Source organism: Zonotrichia leucophrys, chromosome Z (assembly GCF_028769735.1).
Source record: "Zonotrichia leucophrys gambelii isolate GWCS_2022_RI chromosome Z, RI_Zleu_2.0, whole genome shotgun sequence".
Taxonomy (NCBI): domain Eukaryota; kingdom Metazoa; phylum Chordata; class Aves; order Passeriformes; family Passerellidae; genus Zonotrichia; species Zonotrichia leucophrys.
In genome coordinates, this window is record NC_088200.1 from 66,219,459 (window position 1) to 66,247,410 (window position 27,952).

Sequence of the window (27,952 nt, forward strand, 5' to 3'; positions counted from 1 at the left end):
TTGAGTTGGGTAAGAATGCAAAATTGCATATCTAAAGTTAAGGTGAAGATGAATGACAACTTTGGTGTACACTCACAAAAATTAAAAAAGAAATCTTCTTTAAAAAAAAATAAAATTTTATTTTCTTTAAAAAGGTTAATTCACAAGAGAACAAAAAGGGTTTTTTTCTTTCTTTGTTAGAGAAGTCAGCTCTGTGCAGAGTTATAAAACATTTTGTCTTAAGAACTGTTATTACATTTGGTTAACTATTGAAAATGCTGGTGTTCATATTATAGGGTCTGTCTGGAACAGTTTATGTTATAGTTAGGAAAAGAGGGCCTAATCCTGTAATTGAGGAACAGGGTAAGAAGATTTATAAAGAATTAAGTAATAATTAATTATGTATTGAAACTAGCTACATTCAAATGACAGATATTTCAAAATACTTGAAACAACATTTTGAAATCTGCATAATAAAATTCCAACTGTTTGTCTCTTTAAACAGAGTCCTCCTAGACAGAGCTGGCAGAGCAAATCAGATTTACAGAAAATTATGCTAGCAGCTCAGGAGCAAGCCTGCAGCGTAGTCCCTGATTTTGAAACATGTAAGTTTGCAAGCATCTTGAAGAGTCCCAGAAAGGTGAAGCACAGAAGTGCAGCAGTGGTGGAGAGCTCTTCAGGGTCTGGCCTGTGGCAGCAGGAGCATGAGGTGCTCCCCTGCTCTTTGCTGGCAAAACGTGCTGTCACAAGTCTGTAATAGATTATCCTCCAGAATTAAACCAGGCTCTGTCCCTTTCCAGGACCCCTCACAGATTTGCAGTGATCAGGAGGGGAGATTTGCACTGCAAAAGTTCCTAGAATTAACCCCAAGGATAAATTTAAACAATTCATTCCAGCCCACCTGAAAAGATGACATGATTTTTGATAAATTCATAAACTCTATTGTATTGCTGTATAAAAATACTTTTCTTGCAAAGTAAATTTGCAGTTACTCACATATGCTGTTCTGGACCATACTCATTGTTTCAGGACATGCAATTTTCCAAGCAGTGTAGTGCTCATGCAGATTTGTAAATTAACAAGGCCTGTACTATTCTGGATACTACAACTTAACTCCTGTTAGTGGAGTTATCCTTGATATTTATAGTTGTTGTGTATATTTTATTATGGTAATTGATTTTCTTGTATTTATTTTTAGGGGTTTTTTTCTGGGTTTGAGAGGTTTTTTAATATATTTTCCTGTCATATTAAAAGAAACAGGGGAGGAGATGACATCTAACTGGTATTGCTTGCTAATGCAGACTGGTAGATATTTCTTAGATATTTTCATTTTATAGATTAAATTCCTATAAAGCTGAAAAATTTAACTTCCATTAGACCAGATTGCTTGAATCCCCATTTAACCCGGCCTTGAGCACTCCCAGAATTTGGGAATTTTTTACAGTTATGATTCAAGCATCAGAAAACAGAGTTATTTATGAACATTTCTTATGCTGAGAGCCAGTAAGTGCTGAAGGCAGAGGCTCAGCATGTCATAGAAACATGTAGAGTCCCTGGAAAGATTCTTTGGGACAAGGCCAAAATCAGCCTGGCCTAGCTCTAAAGCCTGCTCTTGTGGACTGGGTATGGACTGGACTCTCCACCTATTCCTTCCAGTTTTTCTCTGATCTTTTTATCTCAAGGAGCTGATTGGAGATGACTAAAATGATCTAATAAAAATTGGTTCAAAAAGTTGCTGCCTGTTTCAGCATCTCTCAACATGTGGAGCTTCACTAATAGGCAAATATTAATAATAATGTCTAGTTTAATAGTGAAATTCTCTCCAGAAGATATGTTTGAGATTATTGCTATGTATTTTCTAAACCATGTATTAAAACTGCTTTTACTCAGAGGTTAATGTACTGTGAAAGGTAGATTTTAATGCATGTGTATGCCATGGGCTATTTCAGACTTAGCAAGCTGTAGAAAGCTGTATTAGAATTCTTTCATGTATGCAGTGGTTCTGGGTAGTTTGCTCTTAATTTTCTTGAATTAGTTGAAAAGTGGCAAAATCATGAAGTGTATGTTTCTGTAAGTCTGAATTTTCCTCATAAATGTGTAAACTGTGCTTCAGTCTTACTGTCTTAACACTGAGTATTGTCTGAAGTAATGTTTAGCACCGTTTTTCTCCTCCTCTAGGGATATCTGCACTAAGTATGTGAGTCTGTCCATTCAGGCTGTTCACTGAGCACTTTCCACAGTTTTTATTCAGTCGTTCCACCACTACATATATTCTTAATTGTGTTGCTTTGTGAACTGAAATGAAAACACTGTGTTGCTATGTACCATATATCATGGTTGTTTATAGTTGGAGAGAATAAAGGCATTTAGGATTTTCATTGGTTTTAATTAGTGACACTATTAGCTTCCTTCCTAGAGTTTTCCCATACTAATGTCTTTGAGCTCAATCATTCCTGTCTTTCCAGTCCTGAACACAAGAATGTGTCTTCTGTTACTCCAATATTCATTGGTGTTGCCAGTGTACTGTCCAAAGAGGCTCTGGCCCACTGAATTAATTTAGTAGTATGCAGAGTTAGTGACTGGATGTGGTGGACTTTGAGAGACAGGTTCCATGCAGAAAATAACTTGGTCAAAAAAGGATGCTTTAATCTGAGTTACTTTTTTTGCCTAAGAGATGTATTTCCTTTTTTGAGTTTACTAACAGAAGTTACACAGAGGATAACTTTGTCATATTACTGCAAAAATTTTGAGCAAGATGTTGCTAAAAAAAAAAGGACAGAAAAAACCCCAAACTTGAGTTTTGCTTGCACCTCAATTGGAAACTTTTGGAACAGATAAAGTTATCTTACTGTTAGTCACCTCTAAGTCCATTTTTCTCAATAGCAACTTAACATTTCTCAAAAGTGTTTCACACTTAGAATCGCTTTGCAAATATTACCACTGTATTCCAGCATCAGTGTTAGACGTTGTCTTGAATATCACCTGTGATAAAGCAATCCATGGTGCAGTTTGTTCTTTTGAGAGATGAAAATTACAGCAATTTCTGAAATAGCAGCAGATCTTGTAGAATAGTGTTTCATGAAAGTATTCATTTACTTTGCACTTTCATTTGCCTTGCAGAGAGAAAAAATCACAACTGCATAAAATAATCCCATAGCTAGCTCATAAAATGTTCAGGCTAGATGAAAGGTTGGGAATGGTGGTGATTAAATTACTATGGACAGCAGCTCAGGAACTTTACATGTACAGATGAATGCAAATAGGTGGAAATTATGTGGAATTAGAGCATTCAACTGCTTCCCCAGTCTCTTACTGCAGTAACTTGATTGACATTAAACCTAATCTAGATTGCTTCCCTAATCTAGATTCTCTCTTCAGGCATTCAGTTACCTGGAAAATTTATCCAGAGAAGCACCTGAGGAAAACATTATCCAGCCTTTTCTGTTGCTCCTGTCTACCTGGCTAGCTCTATATTTATTTATAATAACAATCATGTGTAGTTATAATATCTATAATACCTATAGTAGTAGTTGTGATAACTAGTTAGCTAGCTAGTTAGTTATTAGTCATCAGTAGATCCCAGGAAACACTACCCGCTTTCTTATATTGCTGTATAACAAAAAGGCATTTACAAGAAATACCAGCCTTATTTGCAAGCCTTACAGCCTTGCAAATAATCTAGAAATTACCAGTTGAAGCAGTCAATAAGAATACAAACTGTGATGTCAATGGTATGATGATTTTGGCCTGACTCCATGATGAGACTTCTGTTTTTGCTCTTTCCTTTCATGAGGTAAATTGCACTGACTCTGTTAGGACATGTGTCTGTGTGACAGCTGGCATAACTACTCTGTTTGTCCTTTCATGTATTTTTTGGGCATATATTTTTCATATATTTTGCATCATATTAGGTCCTGCAGGTACAGCAGGTTATGGGGGCAGGTTTTTGGGAGGAGAACAAAATGTACTGCAGAGCAAGATGTTTGGGCATGTGGAATGAAAATTTTTGAACAGACAAAGAACATTTAGCATTGTGCCACTGGCAGATTTCAAGAAAGAGACACTTATTTAGTAAAAGAAAAGATGAAGAAATTCTTTTTTAAGGATTGTTAACTTCTAGGAATCTTCCAAATAATGCTGAGTGTAGAGGAGGCCTTGAGGTACATTCTGAGGAAGGGCAGACTTGTTCAAAATAATTTTCATTTTGTTCCAAAAGAACCAAATTGCCTTTTTCAAATGTTACCATAGTCTAGGATCTCTACTGAAAGCAAACACTGAAAATTGAGAGTTTTTGGATCTGAAGCATATTCTGCTTAGGAAGTATGCTGGCAAATCCACCTGAAAACTGCATCCCATGTCAGGTCCTGAGAAAGCATTTTTGCTTATAATTTCTCTGCTTAGTGCTCTTGGGTAGCTGTCAAAATCCTTTTGGATAGCACAGTATTAGGATAGAAATGAGAGAACACGACTGTTTCAGTGTAAAATGAGTTTGTTTATAATCCTTTTTCATCAGGATGCTCCCTGTGTCTAGAGTAAGTTATTAACTGCAGTCATGCTGTCTCTTTGCCAAGGACGTGCATTATTGTCTGAAAAACTTGCACAGTTTCACGAAAAGCCATGGGAGAAAATGTCATACTCACTGTAATTTGGAATCATGTTTGTCTTCTAAGTAGACGATAGGGTTAAAATCCAATCACAGGAGGGAAAGAAACATTGCCTTTCTCACTACTAGTAGGATATTTTGACATTTAAAAATCTGCTTTCATCTCTGAGGTCTCTCCCTTTCCTTTCTCTTCTATGCACATTCTCTGGATGGATTAAAGAAAAAAAAAAAAAGGGCAAGCTCTTCAAGTGGATTTGATCTGGTCAGTTTTTGCTATGAAAACCTGTGTTCACAGAGAAATTATTTACAGGAATGTTTGTTTCTGAATCCCAGCCAACTGTGAATGTCAGCAAGGCAAAGTGGCTCAGCCCTGCAAATGTCTTTTGCCTATCTACAAAGCCCAAAACACATTAGGTTGTAAACTGCAGCTTTCATTGAGTAAAGGCATCTCTCGTATTCACTAGTCAATAAAAACATTTAAAGGTAGTAAGTTACAATTTTCTACTTGTGGGGTTTTTTTCTGAGTATCTGTGTTACCAGGTTGATATGTGGCATGTAACATAGGGCTAGGTGAACTTCAAATGAGCCTTCTAAGATAAATTAGTCACTATCTGAAATTATAATAACTATTGGCAAACTTCAGATACGTCTAGGAACAAAACCAAAGTTATTATTTCCTATTTTGTTTTGCCTTATTTCACTTTGACAGAGCAGTGTTCTTGCTGTTCAGTTTTACTGGATTACTTTTCTTGAATATTTGCAATAGTCTAGTTGAAGTTGCTTTGCATGGAATATACATAATAGAGATCATACTTTCAGCTGGCTGATGATACTTACCTATGAACACAAAATAAAATCCTGATAAATATGTTATTTTCTGTGTATTATCTTGTGTCTTAGGAGTTTTATTTTGGTATGGATAATGTTCTTTCTTCAGAAATATTCACCCATGAGAACTCTTGTTCTAAATTGTTTTGATTGGTTTACACCTATATTTTTACATGTAGAATCAGATTAAATTCTGTCCTATTTGCATCCTTTATCATGCAAATCAAAATACAGTTTGGCCCAAGCAGTCTTTTTCTCCATCTTCTGTTATGTTTTGGTTTCCCAGCAGTTACAATTTCCCCCACTCCACAAAAGGCAGCTTTGTTTTGTGATTTTGAATGTGCAGGCTTTTCACTTTGCTGTAGAGGGCATTCTGTCTTTTCTCTGATAGTAATATTACAGACTACAGTTCTAATATCATGCATATGATTTAATAGTAGTAGTTCTATTCTGATCACCTTACTGTGTGTGTGTCTTTGCTTCTTTGCTGTCCTGGCTCACTGGAGCACTGAGATTTGGGGAAGATGGTCATCAGAGGAACAACAGTTGATGTCACAGCAAAATGAGGGCATATAAAGTTTACAGATTATAAAAATCCAGTTTGCTCCCAGAAGGTCCTCCAAGCAGACAGGATAAATTGGTACTATTTGGGCTGGTTCTGCAGCTCATATCTCTGGTGAATGCTCTTAAAATCAGAAGGTTATCTGAGATTTCTCTCTACAGGCGAGTGTTGGCAAGTTCAACCTGGCAAGTTCAAAAGAGAATTTTGCCATAAGTACTTTTTATTAGAAATCACTGTGCAAATAGTGGTGGAACATCTTCATGGCTATGGTATTCGACTCTTTGAGGCACAGAAACCTCTCAGACTGTACTCGGATCCTGAACAAGAAGCTTGTCTTGAAGTTTCCTTCAGAATGAGTTGTAGAGTGTATTTTTTGCATTTCTGAGATATGGGGGATAGTTGGAAAGTAATTTAGCATTTTTCTCATTTTAGGATCACCAATAAGAATGGGAAGAGTATCCAGGTTTTCTTTCTCTTGGGAACCACATGGGTCAGATAGAAAGCAGTATAAGTAGTTTGGGGTGTTAATGATGATGAATTTAAGAACAAGTCTGGTTACAGGAGGAAATTAATTCTGGAGCAGAAATGAACTTCAGACAGTACACATTTCTGAGTTCTTATGGAGACGTTTGTTGGAGGAGAAACTTTTAGAATTTCAATTACTGAGAAAATAGTTCAACATGGAGTTCATTTTCAGCTGAGGGCTAGTTAAAAATGGCATGTTATCTGTCCTCTGTGTGTCTCTAATGAAGACAGAAATGTGTGGTTTGTAAGCCACACATTTCTGGTCTATTATGTCACGAGCTGTATAAAAAGCAGGCATTTGGGATAAGTACAAACCAATTTCAGCCCTGTGGTCATGATCAGAATTGGATAATAATGCTTAAATAAATAAAATTATTTAAGAAAATACCTGATATGAAAATGTGAATGGTTAAGGTCAAACATGAAGAAAACCACTTTTTTTTTTTTTTTTTTGCAATTTCTATACTGATGGTCATACATGATAACATTTAAAGATGACTACAGATATGTTAGCATGATCATGTATTTTTTCAGATAGTACAAATCTTGCGTGATCTACAAATTCTTATGCTTATACATGTCAGTTGCACCTTCAGATTGTTGAAATTTGTATTTTACAGACATTTCATCAGTAAAAATGCTTAGTGTCTAGACAGAAATAACATTACCAGAAAGTTTGACGATGACTAGTGGATTTTTTTGGCACTCAGTCAGGTGAACAGCTTAAGCAAATGCAATAATTTTGCTAATTGCTTTGAAGAGTCTTACATTATCTTCATATTACCTTTAAAATGATCAGTGTAACAGTTAGCTGTGCATTGAAAAGGTTTTGTTGACATTAAGTACAGGTTAAAGAAAATATACCTCCTAATAGATACTGTGAAATGTTACAATTAATCCCTGTAGGTTAGATGAAGTTATAGAACGTAAGTTTAAAACATTGAAATTTTAAGTAGTATACGCATTTCTAATTAAACCCTGGGTTATGAGAGCACCTTTTTCAATTTTTTGCAGCTATTTGCATTTAGATATCCTATAAATAAATTATTAAAAACATTATTTAGAAAGTTCTGGCCTGCTATGTGATTTCTGCCATGGGTACAAAATGAGATAGCTTTATGAGTTTGAAAGACACCCTCAAGTAGTTAATGATGTAAATGCATTAAAATCTCATCTTAGATTTTATGTTCAAGCTAGGCTTCCTTGCTAAACCTTCTTAAAATTAATGAATAACTCCCCTGTGCATTAGGATTTGGGTATCACTGGTTTATGTATTTTCTGTAATAATTAATGCTGTGACATCTGACAGCAGGGCCAAATTGCATTGTTACTGTTAATTAACCTTGGATTTTAGAAAAGAAACAGGGGAAAAAAACACTAAGACTTGGAAATACAATTTCAAAGTACTTTTATAAGTGCATTTGTTTTAAGTGTGAAATATGTCTATAAATTTCATATTCTATAGGAATGTTTCTTGGACATAGTAATATCTCTTTTTCTTTCTATTATTTAAATTGAAGCTGGGCATGTAATTTATCAAAGAGGAAAACAAACTATTTAACAAATTTTCTTCTACAAATCTATTTTTGCCTTGAGGTTGAACTGAGCTATGAGAAACTCTATAAATTCATTGTATTCTAATGCTTATGCTTTAGAAAACCATAGTATTTTCAGCAACTCTAGTAGATGTTACAGGGTTAAATAAAAGATGTTTCTCAGTGCAAATCAGCTGACCCATACTGGGTCAACGTTGGCTGAGGAATTAATCAGTAATGGCAGAAAGAAACTAGATGAGAGCCAGCTAGAATGATTTTTACAAAGATCTGTGAGAATTCATAACAAAGAGGAAGCTATGACAGAAAATAGAGGTGAATTTTTGGCTGTGTAACCAGTGAATGTTTTAATTTTGTAAGTCATTAGTGATGTAAACTTGTGGGAAGGAGGTGCATGCATGTGATGGGCAGGGAGCGTGCTCTCCTTGCTGAAGCTTTGTCAGAACAGCCAACAGGCATTGAGCAGTGCAAGAGCAAAGGGCTGGGCAGCCATGCAGAAAGCACAATTAGTATGGATGAGAAATTGAAGAGGGGACTGCTATCAACTCAGATGTCTCACAAAATAAAAAGAAAAATTGCCATTTGTTGAGAGAAATTTAGTCTACTTTTAGCATTACCTGAATTTACATAAGTTTGCATAACTGCAACAATCCATTCTGAGGTTGTCACCTCCTTCACGTGTCACAAGTTCCTATGTATTATATGTCAATGAGGAGAAAAATACCTAAGGTTAGATTAAGAGTTAGAATGTTGGGACCAAAAATGCCTATGGAAGTATTAAAATCCAGAGAGATTAGATGGATAGGCCCATTTGTACATGAATGTTTTACAGCAGTGTCACTCTTTAGGAAAAAGTCAGAAATATTGGAGTGTCTTCTAGTCTTTCAAAGTAGTAATGTAACAATAGCAGTAAGGATCAACATGCTGAGAAGGTTTCAAGACTACAAATATACATTTTCATGGAGAGGACATTTGCATTTTTTTCATGAAGCAAATTCCACCTTCATTAAGTAATGTCTTGATAGAAGTATTCCAGAAAATACCAGGAGAAATTAAATGAGAATACTCATTTTCAATTCTGTGAATTTTTTGGAATGTGATTTTCCCAAGTAAAAGTGTGTACCACGTTGAATTGCTGGCCTCGTGCAAGCCTGCCTGCCCTCAGAGGGTTGGAGCCTTGCCAGGCAGGTGGGGATACAGGGAAATGTTGGGGCAGGTACAGCAATCTCTTGTGTCTGCACCCCGTGGTGGCAGTGTAGACACACTCTGGGGAGCTTGCAAAGAGGCAGTACAAGTCATCCCTGTCGCTGCCATGGGGCTGTGTCTGCAGCTCCTGTGGATTGTTTCTCCCTGGTGCAGATCTGTCACCGGTGTCCAGGCTGTTCCGTCAGCCCAGGTGCACAGCTTATGTAGGTGGGGAGGTGTCCACCTGTTCTGAGGCATCACCACAGTGAAGAGAGTAGAACAGCCCAAAGACAGGGGCAGTGTTCCTTTCATGCAGCTTCTTTCTTAAAGGCTTGTTTGAAAGGTGGAAATCAGCCTGCACTAGATCACATGGAGCATAAATGATTCAGCATGAAACAGTTAGTACAAATTTTATTTCTATATCTTCCATCAAAACTCATCAATTTATCACTGGTAAGGTATGACAGAAGGAATGAAATAAAAAAAATCTATTGTAAAAGCATTAAATCAAACAATGATTACTTTAGGTGATGTTTTAAAATTAGCTTCTTAAGTACCCCATGCTTTTTTGTAAGTACTGAAAGATACTCAGTATATTTATGAATAAGTGCAATTTCTGGGTATAAGACACATTTTAAATTCACTAAAAATATGTCACCTTAGGGTACTTTTAAACATAGATTTTGTAATTGCTGGAAAATTATGTGAGAAATTAAAATTCTATTAATCATCATTATTGCACAGGTTTCTATCAGAATCAACAATAGGAATTATATTTTTATAAATACAGAAAACATAAATAACCTCCTTCGAATTTCTTTCTAATTCCATCTCAGTTAACAGGCCTTTATTTAAAAATCCTATTAAACAAAGGAAGTTTATCTGTATAATCCTGTGATTTTCTGAGAGAGAACTTACTGGTACTTTCTTAAACCAGATCAAGAGCATATTGATCCTTCTGCAAAAGCCTTTATGTTACTTTTTCCTGATTGCTTATTTTTTAAAGGGAAAAACCTTATCTGTGATACCATCGTCCAACTTAGTTTTTGTAATGCCACTATTAGACAGCTGCAATAAAAACAAAATTATTTGTAATTGGTCCTATACATAGATTTATAAATTAATTTCTATCTCAAGAGCAGAAGACTTGTCTTTCAATTAAAGCTTCTAAAGCACAATATGGATTTTAGCTACTTCTGATGCGTCCTTATCAGTTAGTAGAGTGTTCAGCTAACTCTCAAACAATTTGCAGTTTTTGAACTTTCTTATTTGTGGGAGCTTTTTCTGGGGTAAAGGAAGGAGAATAATACTTGGAAAGAATTATTCACCTCTAATCTATGCTGTAGAAAATCCTTGTGTACCATGTAAACCCCTTTTTTAACTAGTGTATAATTTGACTTCAGCCCACAGGCAAAATAGAAGGTTCACTGTTTTGATTGCTCTCTGTAGCTCTACGGTGACATTTCTCTTGAAATTAGTAACATGAGAAATATAGTTATCACACTACTGGTCTCAGAGTCAAAGTCATCAAAAAGAAAAAGAGAAGTGGCAGTTTTAATTTCCCAATATTTTCACCACCTGAGGTGGCATTACTTGCAAGTAATGCAAGCCTGCAGGGCCAAAGGGTTTGTTTTTTATCCATCCTTTTAATTATACCTCTAAGGAAAGACAGTGGATTTTGACTCGTAGTGAAAGTAAACATGAACTGTATATTTGTATGGCCAAAATGAAAAACCAAAATCTGTCATTCCTTTCAGCATTTAGATATTCTATCTGACACAAATCCAATTGTTTTTCATTCACTCATAAATAAAGCATGGGACAGATGTGCTAGGTTTACAAATTGCTGGAGAAGGAGATGGTGTTTATCGGCTGCCTTTCTTTTGCCCTCTGTTGCTGGAGATAAGAGAAATCCAAATTGACTTGCTTCCTCTGCCTGAGGCATCTTAAACTCACAGCTCCCTGTGTCTGAAGCATGCTCTGTGTTTCTGTATGTGGCAGTATGGCTTCAGCTGCTCATGGCTGCTCTGAGATTTTGGTAGAGGACGGTGCTGCTACTAAAGAGAGAGTACTGAGATAATCATTGGATTTTGGAAAAGCAATCCAAGTATCGTGCTGAAAGGACAGAGTATCCATTTTTTCGTCTGCTGTATCATGTGCCTGAGGGATGGAGTGAATTTCTCTTTTGTTGCCTCCACAAACACACCCTCTTCAGTGTGTCCAGCAGTTATGTAAGCACTTCCAAGGGCATCACCCCTAAAGCCTCCCCATTAGCCACAGTTTCCCATCGGATCTCCTTCAGACCCTGAGCTGCTGCTTCTGCAAATGTGATCACCGGCCAGGTCATGCTTTGTGCCAGCTGTTCTTTCTCAACAGCCAGTGAAAACCTCAGCAAATTCTGTCTTCCTTCTCAGGTTCTACACCAGAAGCTGACTTCTCACAAGCTACAGAGGAGGTCAAGTGTTCTGACTCTTTAACTTCTCTCCCCCCAGTCCTTTGAGTAAAGCCACATTCTCTTGCGGATGAGTGGAGTTACCTGACACTCATTGCAGCAACAAAGGCAGCTGAGCCAACCATTCTCTCCTGGAGTAAGTTTAGACATTCCTTAAAATAGCCTAAAATTTGGTTCTCAAAGTAAAATAATTTTGGTTGTCCTGAGACTTTTAATAGAAAATTTAAGAACGATGTAGCTAGCAATTTACTGTTCAGCACACACTCTATGTTGGTGGGAGGAGTGGTAAGACTTCACTCAAAATGGAGTCTGGTGGTGTTGTGGAAAAAGACTTTTCAGAAATGAGCTGTCAGCTTGTCATTTGTACATTATATTTTTTGCAGTTTTGATGCGGTACATGAAAATTTTGTTACATCATCACGGTGCTTTCAGCTGATTGCTAACTTACAGTTGAGGTTAGTGCAGAGATTTATATGCTCACATGCTAAGATTTCCTGTATTTCTTTCTGTTCTTCTGTTTCCTTGTTTTCTTTTTGGAGAATTACTATGGCACAGATAAAATAGTTTACAGAAGTAAATTTGGCATCTTTACTTTCTGTGATGCTTATAAATTGATGCCTTTTTTATTATATAGGAAATGTATTTTGAAAGAGCAGTATTTCTTTGCAAGCAGTAACTATGTTGTTCCAGTTATTGATACAGATGATACAGGTTATTATCCAGGACATGCCTGTGGCTACAAAATACAAGAATTGGACATAAAAGCAGCTGTTCCAGTTTTCATCACTAAAAAATTATTATATTGCCCTTACTTAGGTGCTCTTTTAGACATTAAGACTTAAGAGGCTCTTAGATAACTTTAAAGGGAAATGATAGTGAGGAATAATATATTTTTCAATATTAATCATGAAGAAAGTTTCATCAGGCCAAAGCTACAGTTTCTCGCCTTGAATTTGCAGGGGAAACATGAAGCCATTTTATTTTTCATTACTATTCTAACTAGGTAAGAATTTCCAGTAAATATTTCCCCTCTCCTTTGTGCTGTCCAAAACAATTATTTGCACACTTCCATGCATACACAACATGCACACATAGACACACAAAAACTAACAAAAAACCCAAAAACCCCAAACCTACCATGAAAACAAAACAGAGTGCATTGTGACCAGAACAGGGGGAATTATCCAAATTATAGATTCAGGAGTCTTTCCTTCCCCTTTTGCTCCTGTCACATGGTCTATAACACCTATAACAATGTTATGTCACACCTACATAATCAAGTTCTGGAAGCTCATTTCTAGGACTGCTCAAAATAAATTAGAAGGCATAATTCTGAGTGCCTAAGAAAAATGTAAATACTGATATTTCTGATAAACTGCTATTTCATCCTTTTTTTAGTCAGTTTCATATGTCTTGTTGTATTTGAGTGGTGGGTAAGAAAGCTAATAAGTAGATTTTAAGAGAGGCTGCAGAGGACCATCTTGTTTTTTTGTATACAGGTATTTGCAAGAGCTGTTGAAACAAAAGTTGACCCCTGCAAAGGAAGGTATGCATTGAATCATTGTATATTTGTAAAAGTTATAAATTCCTGTATTTATTTTTATAATGCTGTAAGCATGTACATTCTAGTAAAGTAGAGCTCTTTCCAAGGTTAATGTTCCTGGAAAATACATAGTGTTTTCCATATGGAGACTTCCAAATGTCTTCAATGTAAATGTCATGCCAGGTTGATCTCTTTCATATATATTTGCTGCTGAAAGTACAACACATATGAAGATACCAAATAATACCCTGATATTATTTTCACCTTCCAATCTAAAAATATATTCAGTCCCCTTTGTGGTTTATATTCCATTTCTTCCTTATACCATGATTTCCTTGGGAGCTCAAGAAAGTAACTGGTTAAGTCTTGGTAATGAATGCATAGAAGCCTTAGTATTTTTATTTCACAGTGCAGAAAGGCTCAAGAGTTGATGCAACCCTTACTATTCTGCCTGCTGGAAAAGGGCTGTGATTGGGTGGGTGGGCTTCCAATACGCTGTTAAAGCATGTAGTAAAATCTCCTTGTTGGCCTCAGGACATCTACTGGATTTAGAGATTTCTGCCCAAAATTCACTTGTGAGCTACTCAGTAATTTCTAGTAGCTAAAACTTCCTAGAAACAAAGACAGAACATCCCAGTGTCCAGCAACCTCACAGAAACCCATTTTAAAGAAAATAATTGAATTTGAGTATTTTGACTAACCAGAATAATAATGAATAGTAATAATAATGAATCATTGTGTGCCTTTAGTCACATTGGCATGTTTAGGGAGAACAGGATAATGTAATTTCAGTAATCTCCATATATCTACTGTCAGTGAAATGAATACTTTTTTCTTGTGTGGCAAAATATTTGTGCCAAATGATAAAGGAAAAAATAAATCCTGTAAAGCACATGGTAATGAACAGTGAGTGGTTAGCTAGAATCACAAATTATTTCATCCCTCAACAGGTAAATTGCAGAAAAAATGCATCAGAGAATTTATGGATTTTTTTCTGACATCTTTTAAGTCCTTTTGGCTTGCAAAGTAGGCCTAATCCTACAAGGCTGATGTAATTTGCTCAAGTAATTTGAAATAGATGAAATGTCAAAATGTCAAAATGTCAAAAAAAAAAAGGCAGAAATATTGATAGTTTCATTGTGTCCTACATGTCTCTTTTCACCCATATAGTTATTTTTTTTTTAAAAATAAGGAGGTGGAGGGCTGCCAGCTCACTTATCATCTATCCTTCCTAGCTTCAGGCTGAATAAGAAAAGGTTACACCTGTCAACTGGAAGATGTACTCTGGGGAGAATGATTTTCAAACCCTTTACAGGTCACTTTAAGGCATGTAATTATACAAAAACCTCTAAACTCTAAACATTGAAACATAAAAATTTTTAAATAATAGCAGAGGCAAGTCTTTTAAAGCATTTAACTATTCTCTGTGAACTTTCAGTTGTAATTATTTTAATGCCCCTTTCCCTGACTGATAAAAGGTTTTTTCCTTTGTCAAGTAGATTATGCTGTATATCAAAGTAATTTATTTTTATTCATTGAGTGTAGGTTCACAGGCATTTTTATTATCATCCTGTTTTCTGTTGTATAATCAGCTCCAGGAACTGACTGTTTCAAAAGTATGCCACAAGATATCTGAATTTTTACAGAAAGATTACTGACTTACACGGGGTACAGGGTGCTGGTATATTTTCTTACATATAAGACCTTCCATCCTTTTACTTTCTGGCATGAACTGGAAGGCAGTGATGGCAAGGTCCTCAGATTAATTAAAGAGGTATTAGGTGCAGCACTGATATGGAACTTCCCAGTACTATATACTGGATGTGACACACTTTGGCAGTAATTCCAAATCTAAACCTCCTTCATCCTTGATATTTTTTGTTTTAATATTTACTTATTCTGATATTGCCCAGGTAGACAACCTTTGTGATCGACTTCCCAAGTGTTTCAATAGCTATATTTCACTAATCATTAGGAATAGAATGTTGCATCTCTTTCTTTTACTAATCTCTGTTCTACCTCTAGTTGACACAGATGTGCATTCAAACTAATTAATGAAATTTGCTTTGACTCAGCATGAAAAGGCAGGAAAAAATAAGAGCATGTGAAAATAGTATCCGATATTACCTAATTCTTATATTACAAGAAAAGCAGTAAGAATGAATGGGTGGGTTCCCTGGACCATAGGAGATTCCCTTGGAGCATCTCAGATACACAGCCTTAATTTGGGAAAACATCCATAGGCCTCAGGTTTAGGTAGATGTTCATCTGCATCCCTCCATACTCAGGGAAGGATGCTGAAGAAACAAGTTGTTCACCACTATCATTGCCGGATTTATTTGTTTCACAAGTGTAGCCAAACCTCAACAAGCATCAAAATTCTATTTGAGTGTTTTGGCTTGTAGGTTGAATATTTCAGATTATTCACTTCTGAAAATAAACAGAAATCTGTAGAGCCTGAAAAGGACGGAGTGAAATAAAACGTTAGCTTGTAGCATTTTGATTAAAATTATTGCTTGGATCTCAAAAAAAATCTGCAACTGAACCAGAAATGCAGCCAAATTTTCTTTTACAGAGTGAAGTGCCTCATATGCAAGACTGGCTTTATGGTTTGATTATTGTCTACTGAGCACATGGTATAAATTATTTCATAACCACTTATGAAGCAATGTTCAAGTACTTTTCTTTTTAAATGAACTTATAGCTAAACAGTTGATATCTCCTGTTGAAGAACCACCCCAGACATTAAAGTATTTTTCCGTTCACAGTAATTTCCACATTATCATTAGGATGTATCTCCTAGGGATGAGAAGTTTGAGTGCTTCTGTACAGAGACACCCACCCCATGTAATTCTCACATGGGTTGCTGCTCTTGGCACAACTGTAGTGGCCACTTGAGCTTGTGGATGTGACCTTGCAAACTACATCTAACTGGCTGCAGTCTTCTGGGTATTGTCCAGGATTTGTCCAGCATCTAGCCTAAAGGAGTAGAAGAAAAAGTGAATTAACATGTTTGTATGTACATTATATGTATACACATACATAAGACACATGAATAATGCATAAATATACATATAAATGCTTATATATACATATTGACATATATATTCTATTGCACCGAATGATAAGCAAGCATTTATGTGTAATTAGACTTGCTTTTTAAGCAAATCTACTTCAGAAGCCTGTCTGCCAATAAATATTGGGACAAGCTATAGCTTCTTAATTTGAAATGAAATGCATAGCTCAAATGTTATCCTCTAGTACAAAGAAAAAGCTGGTTTCATCTTCTTGATAATTTCTTGCTTTTTTATGCATGGTAGTTAAGTACAAGATGATTTTTTGAGAAAATAAATTTTTGGGAGCTGGTAAGCATGTATCTGAGAGACAAAATGAATCAAAACCACCCTCCCAGAAATATTGGTGAGTACTTTTCTCATGAAAGATGTATCATAACATATCCAAAAATTCATGAGAAAATAAGTAAGCTTCCCAGGACTGTGTTCACACTTGGCATAACCAATTCTATCTTAAAATATACATTATGATACCACCAAAACAGTTTTCTAGCACCTAACGAACCAAAAAGGCAAATGAAAATAAACTCATTTATTTGGGTAAAGAAAAATTACCCAATGAAAATGTTTCTAAAATTTGAAATGGTAAACAGAAATGTATTGTCACTGCCAAAAGTATGTCTGAGGAATTGTAAAAATATAATTTATACTTTCTGTGCATCCTGTACATACTACTCTACTTAAAATTTATGTGTTCTTCTTTTAAATGGTGACATGCTTCTGACCAGTGAACAAGACTGCCAGGTTTTCCCAGGATACATCATTAGGTCTTTTTCCAGTGCCATTCTTTTCCCTATTAGCATTTTTGTGGTTGGAGTTTTGTCATTTTTTACATTCATCATAGCAACCTATAGTGTAAGTTACTGACTCCTGTGATGTCAAGATACCTGGTACCTCTCACCTTGTAACTTTGGCTGCTTAGATATCAGCTATATTGGAAACTAGTGAAATTAACAAAAAATACCTCAAAAACAAAACAAAACAAAAAAATACCAAAAAAAAAAAAGGAAAATACTTGATTGCGTGTTGTAGGTCCTACAATATTACTTCTCACAAATCTAAACTGATACTTGACTGGGACTAGCACTACATAAGTGTGGCCAGTAGTAACAAGCAGTAGCAAGCAGGAGATTTTTTGAGTTTCATATATTGATAAGCACATTGCCTCTGACATTGATTGCATGCTTCTCACTATAAAAAATTACAGAAGCTCTCAGAGTCAATGTTCTGGTAGTCTTTATTTTGTTGTGCAAGCAGACAAGGATAGTAAATATCTATGAATACACTACTTAAACAGTTGGAGTTCAGTTGGATAACCATATTTAGTAAGTTCTCTCATCATATACATTCTGTCATAATTTATGGTTTTCTATTCAGGATTATATTTATAGAACTTTGAATAGGAAAAGCTCTAGAGACAGCAAACCTGGCATGACAAAGAACTTTATAATCTCATTAAGGAAGTGTTGCTAGGAGTGGCTAGTGAGATCACAAGAATACCACTGTAGAAGCTAATACACACTGTCAATGCATAAATGAATGTAGTGTGTAAAGAAGAAAAGGGAAATGTGTACATTTCATTTGTAATGTGTAAATTACACTTTTCATGCCATTTTCAATCTCTTGCTAAGCTTGGAAAGATAAACTTCCAGTAAGGAACTGGAATTTCTTATTTGCTCATTTACAAATAAATTATTTATAGATGAAAACAGCAGGATGGGAAATCACACATTAATATGTTTTCTGAAGCTTCTGGTGAAAAAAGTAGGAATAATTACAAAAAAAGTTTGGTGGTGGTTTTTTTTTTTTTTGGTGGTTGTTTAGATTTAGGTGGTTTAGTTTTTACAGAAAAAGATGTCTCAACAGGGATCATGATGAGGATTTCTTGGACAGTAGAAACTAGCAAAAATTCCCAAAATTTTAGCGAAGCATTCCCTTTGCTTTCAGTAATTCTTCAAATGAGGGATTTAACATAGTAATTAATCTTACTAAAAGAGTAAAAAGCTTAAGATAAAATAAATAAAATAGTCTATGTCTGAATCTAAATATTTCTGTATCTTTCAGGAATAAGTAAGTAACTTATACAACAGTGTTGGTTTTGCATTAGAGCAACCCATGAAAGTGATTTTTTCTGAGAAGAGCTGCTGAGAGCTTTCTCTGTGCCTAGCAAAACCAATTGCTGACTAGCTTTTTAACATAGCTTTTTAATTGGCTATGTTAATGACTAATTAAAAGCTAGATCCACCTCTGTGAGATTTGCACTTTAAAATTAACAAACCCCAGGATTGCTCTCTTTTCCTCCAGGCCTAGAAACAGGTAACAACGCTGGCTTGGCCTCCCCGGTCTTGGTTGGGTTGAGCTGGGTGGGCTTTGCCACAGGGCTGTGAGAAACAACTGCTCACTTTGAAAATTTAAAAAGGTTTTTCAAACCTTAAAAAAATACAACAAAAGCACTGCATAAAGGAAAAACCTGCAGCACTGGGAACTGCCCCGTGCGCATACCACGTGGCTGGTTCATCTTCAAGATGGATGCTCTTCAGGATGGATGCTCAGTCTTTTATACCCCTGGTGCTTGCATCAGCCAGCCCTGGCCCCTCCCAAAGTCTGTCAGCCAGCTCTTCTTTGACATTTATCAGCAGAAACTCCTTTCTTGTAACTTGATTAGAGGTCAGGTGTTGCTGTGTCGCACCCCCTCAGCAACAAGCTTGTCCATTCCCAACTGCCCCATACAAGGGACACACGTGCACGCCTTATGTTTACCTGCCCTAGACCACCCTGGCTGTCCGATGGTAACAGTACAGGGGGGAAAAGGGAATTATGGGGAGAACATAGTACATCTAAAGTACAATAACACAACTATACATCACTAAAGCATTTCTTAATATTCACACAATAGTTAAAAAATAACAATAGTTATCTTTTAATTGTTAGAGCCAATCATCTCACTATCCATCTATAACAAGGCTGAGCCCTTTCTGTGGGACCTAGCGGGCCCTATCCCGGTCAGGCCAGGCCCTAGCAGCTTCCAGGCAGAGAGAAGGGAGGCTGTGGAGTCCTGTCCCTGCCAGGCTGGGCCTCAGTGGCTGCCAGGCAGAGAGAGGGGAGGCCATGGGCCTTGGCTGAGGCAGGACCAGGCCCCAGCAGCTGCAAGGCAGGGAGAGGGGAGGCTGTGGGCCTTGGCTGAGGCAGGACCAGGCCCCAGCAGCTGCAAGGCAGGGAGAGGGGAGGCTGTGGGCCTTGGCTGAGGCAGGACCAGGCCCCAGCAGCTGCAAGGCAGGGAGAGGGGAGGCTGTGGGCCTTGGCTGAGGCAGGACTGGGCCATGGCTGGTAACATCTTGTAACCAGGTCTCCTTTCCCAGCACGGCAGCCTCACGAGATTCTGTGGCTGAGGCCAGAGGCCGCCCTGCGGCCCGCACAGAAAGCGGCCCTGGGGCTGGAATTGAACGCAGCAAAAACCAAAGCCAGCCACGGATTTTGACCATGGTCTTTGACACAGCCCCCAGTGCAGGCTGAAATACATCACTGTAAGTGCTCCGGGCTGCCTGGCAGGGATGACCCACAGGCCTGGGTGTGATTTAACCCTTTCACTGCACAGACAGATAAATCTTGCAAAGCATTGATCCTTTCTTGAGTGAAAGAAAAGAAAAAGAGTAAAGACATGTAGAAGGCAACATTAGACACTAAAGTCAGTAAAGAAGAAGCCAAATTTCAGATGGGAAGGAAAATGAGGAGATGCCTTTAGTTTTGGGCTGAAAACCTCTTGTAAAGCTATGGAGAAGAATGTAATTAATACATAAGACTCTTTTTCCCTGTAACTCAGTGAAGAGTGTGGGGGATGAAGCATTCAAATTGTAGCAAAGGCATCTATGATAAAACAAGCAGATGTTGCAAAAGCTGTGATCGCATGAGAAGTTTGAACAGAGAGAGACAGAAGAGTTTGAACTGAGAGAGAGAAGACTCTTTGTGCCCAGGGAAAGAAGAAGACCTCTGTTCCCAGAGATGAAGATGATCATAGAGATAGATAATGTGAATCTTTGCTCTGGAACAGCTCATCCTTAAAATATGTACACCATAAGTTGACATAGCCCATAAATGCAGGTGTGGGAAGGTTGTGAAAAGATGGGAGGGACTTCACAATTGCAGATCCCTGGGCGTCTGCTATTCGTGGAATTTAAAAGCCATGAACCAACTGTTTTCTTGTGGAGAAGTCTCCATGGAAAGACAATTCACTAAGTCTCCCTTAGTGAATTGAAGAAAGAGTATTCTAGAGATGATAAAATGACTGAATTGTTTCTGTACATTGGTAGTGGGAAAGAAAAGGTTGTAGGGAGAGGAGAAGTGTTCTGAAGGTTTTATTCTGATTCTTTTAGTTCTGTCAGTTCTGCTAATAAACTTTTTTTACACCCTTTTAAAGTTTTGAGCCTGCTTTTCCTTCCTCCGCATCCTATATCAGAGCAGGAAATTAGTAAGTATATTCTAGTGAGTACACTGGCATTTAGCCAGTGCTAGACCCACCAATGAATTGGTGCATTGGCCAGGAAATCTCAAATTGGCCAACCAAAGCCATTACAACAACTTAACAGATGCCATTAGTATTTAAACAATACCTAGAAGATATCTGCACTATGTTTAGGAAGATTTATTACTATATAATTTTTTGTAATTTTTTTTTCAAAACATAAGGACTTTTGTTGTACTCCTAAATATGTGAGTAGAACTAATAACGGGGCATGTGCTCTGACATGCAGTGTCCTTAAGACAGGTGATAAATAACATATGTCCAAATTATCCTGTCTGGGCTAAAATAGCCCAAATAACAAAGCTTTTTTTTTCGGCTGGTCTTTCAGGTGCTTCTACCTGACTTAAAAAGATGGAGAAATTACATGGCTTAGTAAGAATCAAGTAAATCTCCCTTTCTCAATTGAACATGAAATACATTTCGTAGTTGTTTTCTCCTTTTTTCTTGATAAAGGGCACGAGGCCCAGTATAGAAACCATCACTAAAAGTATTTCTTTCTGTGATTATTGACATCCTCACTGAACATATCACTTCAAAGTTGGTGATGTCTTCTCTATAATTTTCTTGATGTCTTCCAATCATGTCACTGGATTTATTGGTCTTTATTTAAAGACTTTATTTAAAGACCAATAAATGCAGTGGTTTCTCTGCATCTGAGAATGGGGCAGCTGTTTCATGGGCCCGAGGTTGAAAGGAAGCTTCCCTTAGTAGCCTTGTCCCTAAACATTTTCCATTCATAGGGTTCTGCTTAGCAATTTGTCCAGAGTCAATATGGTCATGGCCATGATGCGAAGGAGGATTCCTTGTAGATGGGACTAGACTCTCTCTCAGTTTTTTAAGAAGATTCTAACAAACAGAAAAAAGCAGAAGGACATAGATGGTTTTCAGGTAATACATGCAGCAAAGTAAAATTTATTTTTTAGTACAGAAGAGTGGTTATCTAGTTTTGAATAATGGGGAGAAGAGCAACATTGGTTTCTTTGATTCTCTAGCTTTTGAGACTTAATAATGATGCTGTAGAAGGAAGAGAATAACCTGGCGATGCTGCCCACATACTGAAAAGGAGAAGGGACATGAGCGAACAAAATGGTTTCCTGTAAATTGTCTGAGCCCTAGCTCCCTAATAATGACTTTAATAGGGTCAGAGTTTTATTATGAGTTTATTGATAAGATATGCTGTAACAAAATTATTTTGTAATGATGAATTAAACGTACATATCTGAATGTACAGCCTTGCTATCAAAAGGATAGCAGACTATGGGATTAAAAGCTAGACAATTCAGGATAGGAGTCTGTAATTAGTAGGCAGGTCACTTTTTTTTCAGTGACTGGTCTTCTTTCTCTTGCTGCTCACTTCTTCATGTGTACAATAATGGTTTGCAAATACAGATTTTTGGGGGAGGTAGCAAGAGGAACAGCTGGTTTTTTGATGCAGGCATTGGTACCTAATGAATTTTCTGCTGAGCAAGTTTAACCATAATTTTTAGTTTAAACGTATTCTTTATTAATATGGAAAGGTGCAAAATATTTTCATAGTTTTTACTCTTTAGCACAGTTAGTATAAAGAAATTAAGGCAGTCTTTTCTTTGTTGGTAGAATATTGATGAAATGAGGGTGGATGGCACATGGTTGTATGGAATGAATTGAATTGCGTGGGTTGACGACTCTATGACAGAAATGATGGAGAAATTCAAGTATACTTGATAAATCACTTCCTGGTTTTGTAAGCAGTCATCCTGGGTTTGGTTGGGACAGAGTTAATTTTCTTCTTGGTAGTGTTTTGGATTTAGAATAAGAATAATGATGATTAATACACTGGTATTTCTGTTGTTGCTAGGTAGTGTGTACCCTAAATCAGCTTCCTCTGCTTTGCCAGTGAGGAAGTGCGTAAGAAACCATGAGGGAGCAAAATCAGGAGAGGTGGCTCAAATTGGCTAAAGGCACATTCCATACCATAAACTCATGTCCAATAAACTGAGGGGGTTGGGTGGGAGCTGACCATACAGCTTGAGGACAGGCTGGATATCAGCCAGCAGCTGGTGAGCCATATTGAATTGTCTATCCCTTTTCTTTCTTGAGGTTTATTTATCTCTTTTTTTTTTTTAAGTGTCACTTTTGTTACAGTTGTTTTTGTTATCATTATTATTAAAATACTTGAATTTTATTTGGGTTTATATATTTTTTTCCTCAGTTCTCCCCAGCCCACTCTGTGGTAGGGAGTGATTGAGCAACCACATATTACTTAATTGCTGACTGGGATTAAACTATAACAGCATGATATTGTCTAGTTTTATGAATTACAACTCAGAGGAAAGGATCATATTGCTCTTCGTGTCTACTGTGCTTAGCATTGTATTTTATTGTATTCAGAATTTAAGTTGTTTTCTGACAAGACATTCTATTTGCATTATCTCTTTTGTGACTATTATTGTCATTATTTTAAATGTATGTTCGTTGTACCATATTAATCTTGTTCCTGAGAAATAAGCTGCATTTAAGGATAATATTGTCTTTTTTGGTGATTCTAATGAGATAATAACATACAGGAATCATTAGCCCAAATGTAATTGAAGCCTGAAACTGTGACAGCTGAGAAAATGTTGTGTGTTTTTAGTGATATGAAGGCTGACTTCCGTTTAAAAGTAAGCTGCTAACAGATGTTTAGAACACTCTTCTTTTTCATTAACAATGTGAGTCAAACCCTGAATACTTGACTAGGAAAACAACTTCCTGCTAAGCTAGTGGTATCACAAATCTACCATGTTTGCTAGGCTATTGGGTTACACTGGGCCACTGTAACAATTCTGAGTGTTAAATAAATTTCACTAAGTGTTTTATCTTTTCATTTAGTGCTGGGGGAACAACCAAAAAAATTTACATTACACTAAATTCAGATTCCTTTTTTTTTTGTCTGACAGTGAAATTCTGTCCTACCTCATGAAAATCTTTGTCAATGTAAGTGGTTCAAGTAAGAAATACGAGGAAATGTGAATGAGGGGCTAGATTTACAAAGCTAATGGCAAAGAAGTGATCTTCCTCCTCATTGAAGTTTGTACCTTCAGGTGTAAGTCACCACAAGTGCATGAGGAAATTGTTATTCTTTTCCTCAGGAGGTGTGAATTTAATACTTTAACCTAAATTAGTGTCCTAGCTACCAACAAGTAAATATTATAAGGTGTCTTTTTTAGATACTGCTGCTTTATGTTCCCTAATAAATAAAGCTAGGAAAACTCAGTAGGTCAGTGAACCTCAGCATTAGACTGCAGCATTATTAGTGTTTTATAAAAATTAAAACAGTTTCACAAAAATGAATATGAAAGACCCAAATCAGAATTATATATAATATTTTTGTGACTAGAAAACTTACTTGTCAGATGGGGAGCTTCTGCTGAGTTCATTTTCTATTTAATTTATTAACAAGTATTAGAGTCCAGATTTCACAGGAGATGCAAGTAATCACCTTGAAAAAGGTGATTTCAAAGACACCACTGAAGTCAAACCCATTTACCCCAGAAAAAAAGGCTTGTATACATAATAAAGTGCTACTATAGAAGATCATTTCAAAATACCATTATTTTTTTAACTCCTGCTTACATGAAAACTGAAATGATAATTAAAAATTATATTTTGTTTATTGACTTGTCTTTTTAAAGTAGCTTTTTTTATAACTTTGCCCTTCTTTTCTTTTTAACAGCACCTTCAGGCTTGAAGGAATATCTGTATTTGGAGGCACGTCAATTAATTTGCGTATCAGATTCATCATTGTGACTTCTTGCAGGCCAGATCTGAGAAGTAACCAGGAAACCTGACCTTTAGTGGAGAATGGAAGAACCCTTGAAGTCAGAGCACAACTGAGCACTAGTGTAATCTGCATTGAATCATCTTTCTCAGATCTGACAGCTAGAAGCTGAGTCCTGGCAACAGCCACAGCCTTAAATTCCATTCAGTGGGAAAGAAGGATAAGAGAACTCAATGTTTTGCCCCATTGCAGAAACTGCTGTTTCCAGGCCTAACACCTGAGTCCTGTGCTGAGCAACGAGAGTACCAAACAAGGAGGTTTTTATGGGTACAGCCAGCATCAACAAATATTTCAATATGTAGCCAAAAGGAAAAAGGAAGCACTTAGTAATTTCAGAAAATGGATGCATTTATTGTAACAGAGAAATGTTACTGTCTGTGGGGAAGAACACCTCTGTTGTCCCTTGTATATATTCAAAGCCATACAGGAACAGGGCATAAGTGAAGTCACTTAAAAGGATGCTGTCTCCTGTCCTCCACCCAACTTTGAGGAAGTTCTGCTCTTAGAGATTGCTTCTCGAGGCACTTCTGTTATTTGCACTGTCACTTCCATTCAGGGTAATGATGTGTGCCACCGTTTGCACAGATGGCCCCAGGAGATTTTTGACCACAACAAGCTATACTTTGCCAGGGCTCCAAATGGAATTAAAAAGTTAGAACTGAAGAAAGACATTTATGCTCTCTTTCACTATGGGGATCTCTTCACAGAAAGGATTATGGTCCTTTCTTAGGATGAAATAAATACATGCATATACATACATATATACATATGTATATATATGAAAAAGCAGCAACATGATAAGGTGTATTTAAAAAGGGGATATAATCTTTTTTAATAGCATCCATTTTTTTTATCATATTAGCAGCCGAGAAATTTAATCTATTGAATTATACATCAAAAAACGTTCCTGTTGAACATTGACATTTAGTCCCAGTTACTGCTAAAGAAGTCATTTGTAATATGTACTTGACATAAAATTTTTCTAGCCATTTGTCTATACTTCATGGAGAAATCTAACAGACAAGCAACATTTTCAGTTTATTTTTCTAAATAAATGTGTTGTTTGTATTATTTGCAGTCACTCATTTTGGCTGGTTTTCATTATCTCCAAAAGTGATTTAAAGACAGAACCAAAACACAGGGATTGTTTGTTCTTGTTAAGCTGTAATGATTTGCTGAATGAAAGCTTTAATATAAATACTGTAATTTGTAAAATGATGAAGTATATTTATATAGGCAAATATGTATGGAAAACAAAAGGAGGTATTTTAACTCTTAATTTCAGAACATAGTTTATTTTAATATCCACAGGAAGAAATTAAATATATAATGGGATAGGGTTTTTATTATCAATGAGTTTTACTAAGTGAAAATTTGGATGTTTAAGAATGAAATGAATGTAGTCAAATAATGGTGGTTTCCCAAATTATATGAAGACCTTTTGCCAGTTGTCTCATTTTACTCAAAAACTGATTTAATCATCAGGGGGTTGGGTTTTTCTGGGGGGGTGTGTGTGCTAAGGTTTTTGTTTGGTGTTTTGTTTGTTTTGGCATACTGACAGGACCATGAATTTGATACTATTTGCTCATAATTTGAAAAGCTACAGAATAAAATATTGTTTCTTAGAACAATCTACAGTTTGCAGTTAAGAACAGTCATTGTTATCAAACTAATGCAGTGTTTTGTTGTAGAGTTACTGAACATTTCAATGCTAGAGCTGTTTTGAATAAATTTTTTTTCCTTTTTTTCTTAGTCCATTAGCCTATGTGTAATTCAAAGAGAAAAGTAATGCATTTGGTTCCCAGTTCACTTAAATAATGTGTCTTAATTCCAGTCATATGTATCTGATTTTTAAAAAGCTGAATAGTTTTTTTTTTCCAGTGCATTGCTTTATAGAAGCATTTAAGTGCTCACTACCCGAAAAAATACTTTTCAACAACAGAAATAATTTTCAAAAAATCTGTGGGTTAACTTTGTGAAGGGCAGATGTCTTAAAAATGTGTTGCTCTGCTCTAATGTGCTAACAAGTGTAATGCGTGTATATTTGTGTGTGCGTGTGCACGCATGGCACCCTTACCTGCTCATGAATGAAATGCCAGTTCTGCTGAAGTAAGTGCCACAAGTCCTGTTACTGCAAAAGATGCTCATGTTACTGTATTCTTTGGTGAAAGACCTCTGTCTTTGCTTGTGACTCTGAAGCCATAAACAGCTTTTGAAGTTTGTCAGGAAATCAGAAAATTAAGTACATTTATGTTAGGCTCCCTCATTTGGCAAAAATTGGGATGATCTTATGATTTGAATCTTTTTATGAAAGTTAGTGGTCAATTTCCTTTGGCGCAATGGATAAATGAAACCTTTGTATTTGTTAAAGAATGATGTCTGTGTTTTGTTCACACACAATTCAGCTTTTGGCTTATAGTGTTCTTACTGTGATGTCATTCCTGTATCATTAGAATAAGTTATTTGGACACATAACTGGCTTGGTTTTCCTCCTTTTTTGGATTATCAGTATTTTAAAATTGGAGAGTTTCTTCTTTGAGACAAGTATTCAGTTGTTTAAGAAGGGAACAACATTATTGAAACAATAAGAAAATTTCAGAATAATAATTCGAACACTTCCATCATTGTCCAATAATAACAATTGAAAAAGCTCTTATTTTTGTGAACAAAATGCATTCATCTGTATTTGAAAACAGCCCAATAAAAATCCAGTGGAATAATTTGTTACTACTTGCAAATACTTTTCTGCTATGCTGAGTTCTAGATCAGCTTGTGTGTAAAATTTTTATTGCACAAAACCCACCTAAAACAATGCTCAGTTTTCTTCAGAAAAATACATGAGATATGAAAAATAATGATTTCGTCCCAGGAGTGGTTTTATGTAATTTGTGCAATGCAAAAATGATGAACAGATACCAACATGTAGGCCTAATTTAAGTGACAGATGTAATTGGAAGATAACACTGCAAACCACAGGTCTCATTAATCACATGCTGTTATTTGCACCTCTGCTTAACTGGGACTTCATGCTGGAAAGTAAATTTCAGTGTGCATGCACACTCATACAGTGTTATGTATCATGTCTTATTTTAGTGGCAGTGTCACTGGGAGAAATTCAGAAATTTCTTGATTTAAATTAAATTCTTAGATAAGTATTCAATATTGGATATAAATTGAGATTATGTCTGTATATTGTGCAGATATTCCCATCAGATAGCATTTAAACACAATTTCAGAAATTGCTGCAAATAATTATCACTGAAATTTTGTAGTTTAAAACTGGAGGAGATAATTATATTATCTATTGAACAGCAAAAAAATTGTGGTATT

At 36.3% G+C, this 27,952-nt stretch overlaps 1 protein-coding gene across 7 annotated transcripts in view; it reads left to right on the plus strand.

Annotated features, from left to right (window-relative positions):
- PRR16 (proline rich 16) overlaps nucleotides 1-27,952 on the plus strand; it is a 158,323-nt gene that overhangs the window by 114,395 nt on the left and 15,976 nt on the right. For 3 of the 7 annotated variants that reach the window (XR_010443140.1, XR_010443139.1, XM_064736574.1), the window contains one exon: nucleotides 24,518-27,477. The exons of 1 other annotated variant lie outside the window; for it this stretch is intronic. The gene's annotated coding sequence lies outside the window, so the exon portion shown is untranslated. Of the gene's footprint in view, nucleotides 1-484; nucleotides 510-11,649; nucleotides 11,683-11,727; nucleotides 11,784-24,517; nucleotides 27,478-27,952 lie in introns of those variants that run through there. 3 more of the 7 variants (XR_010443143.1, XR_010443141.1, XR_010443142.1) reach the window with 3 other exon arrangements.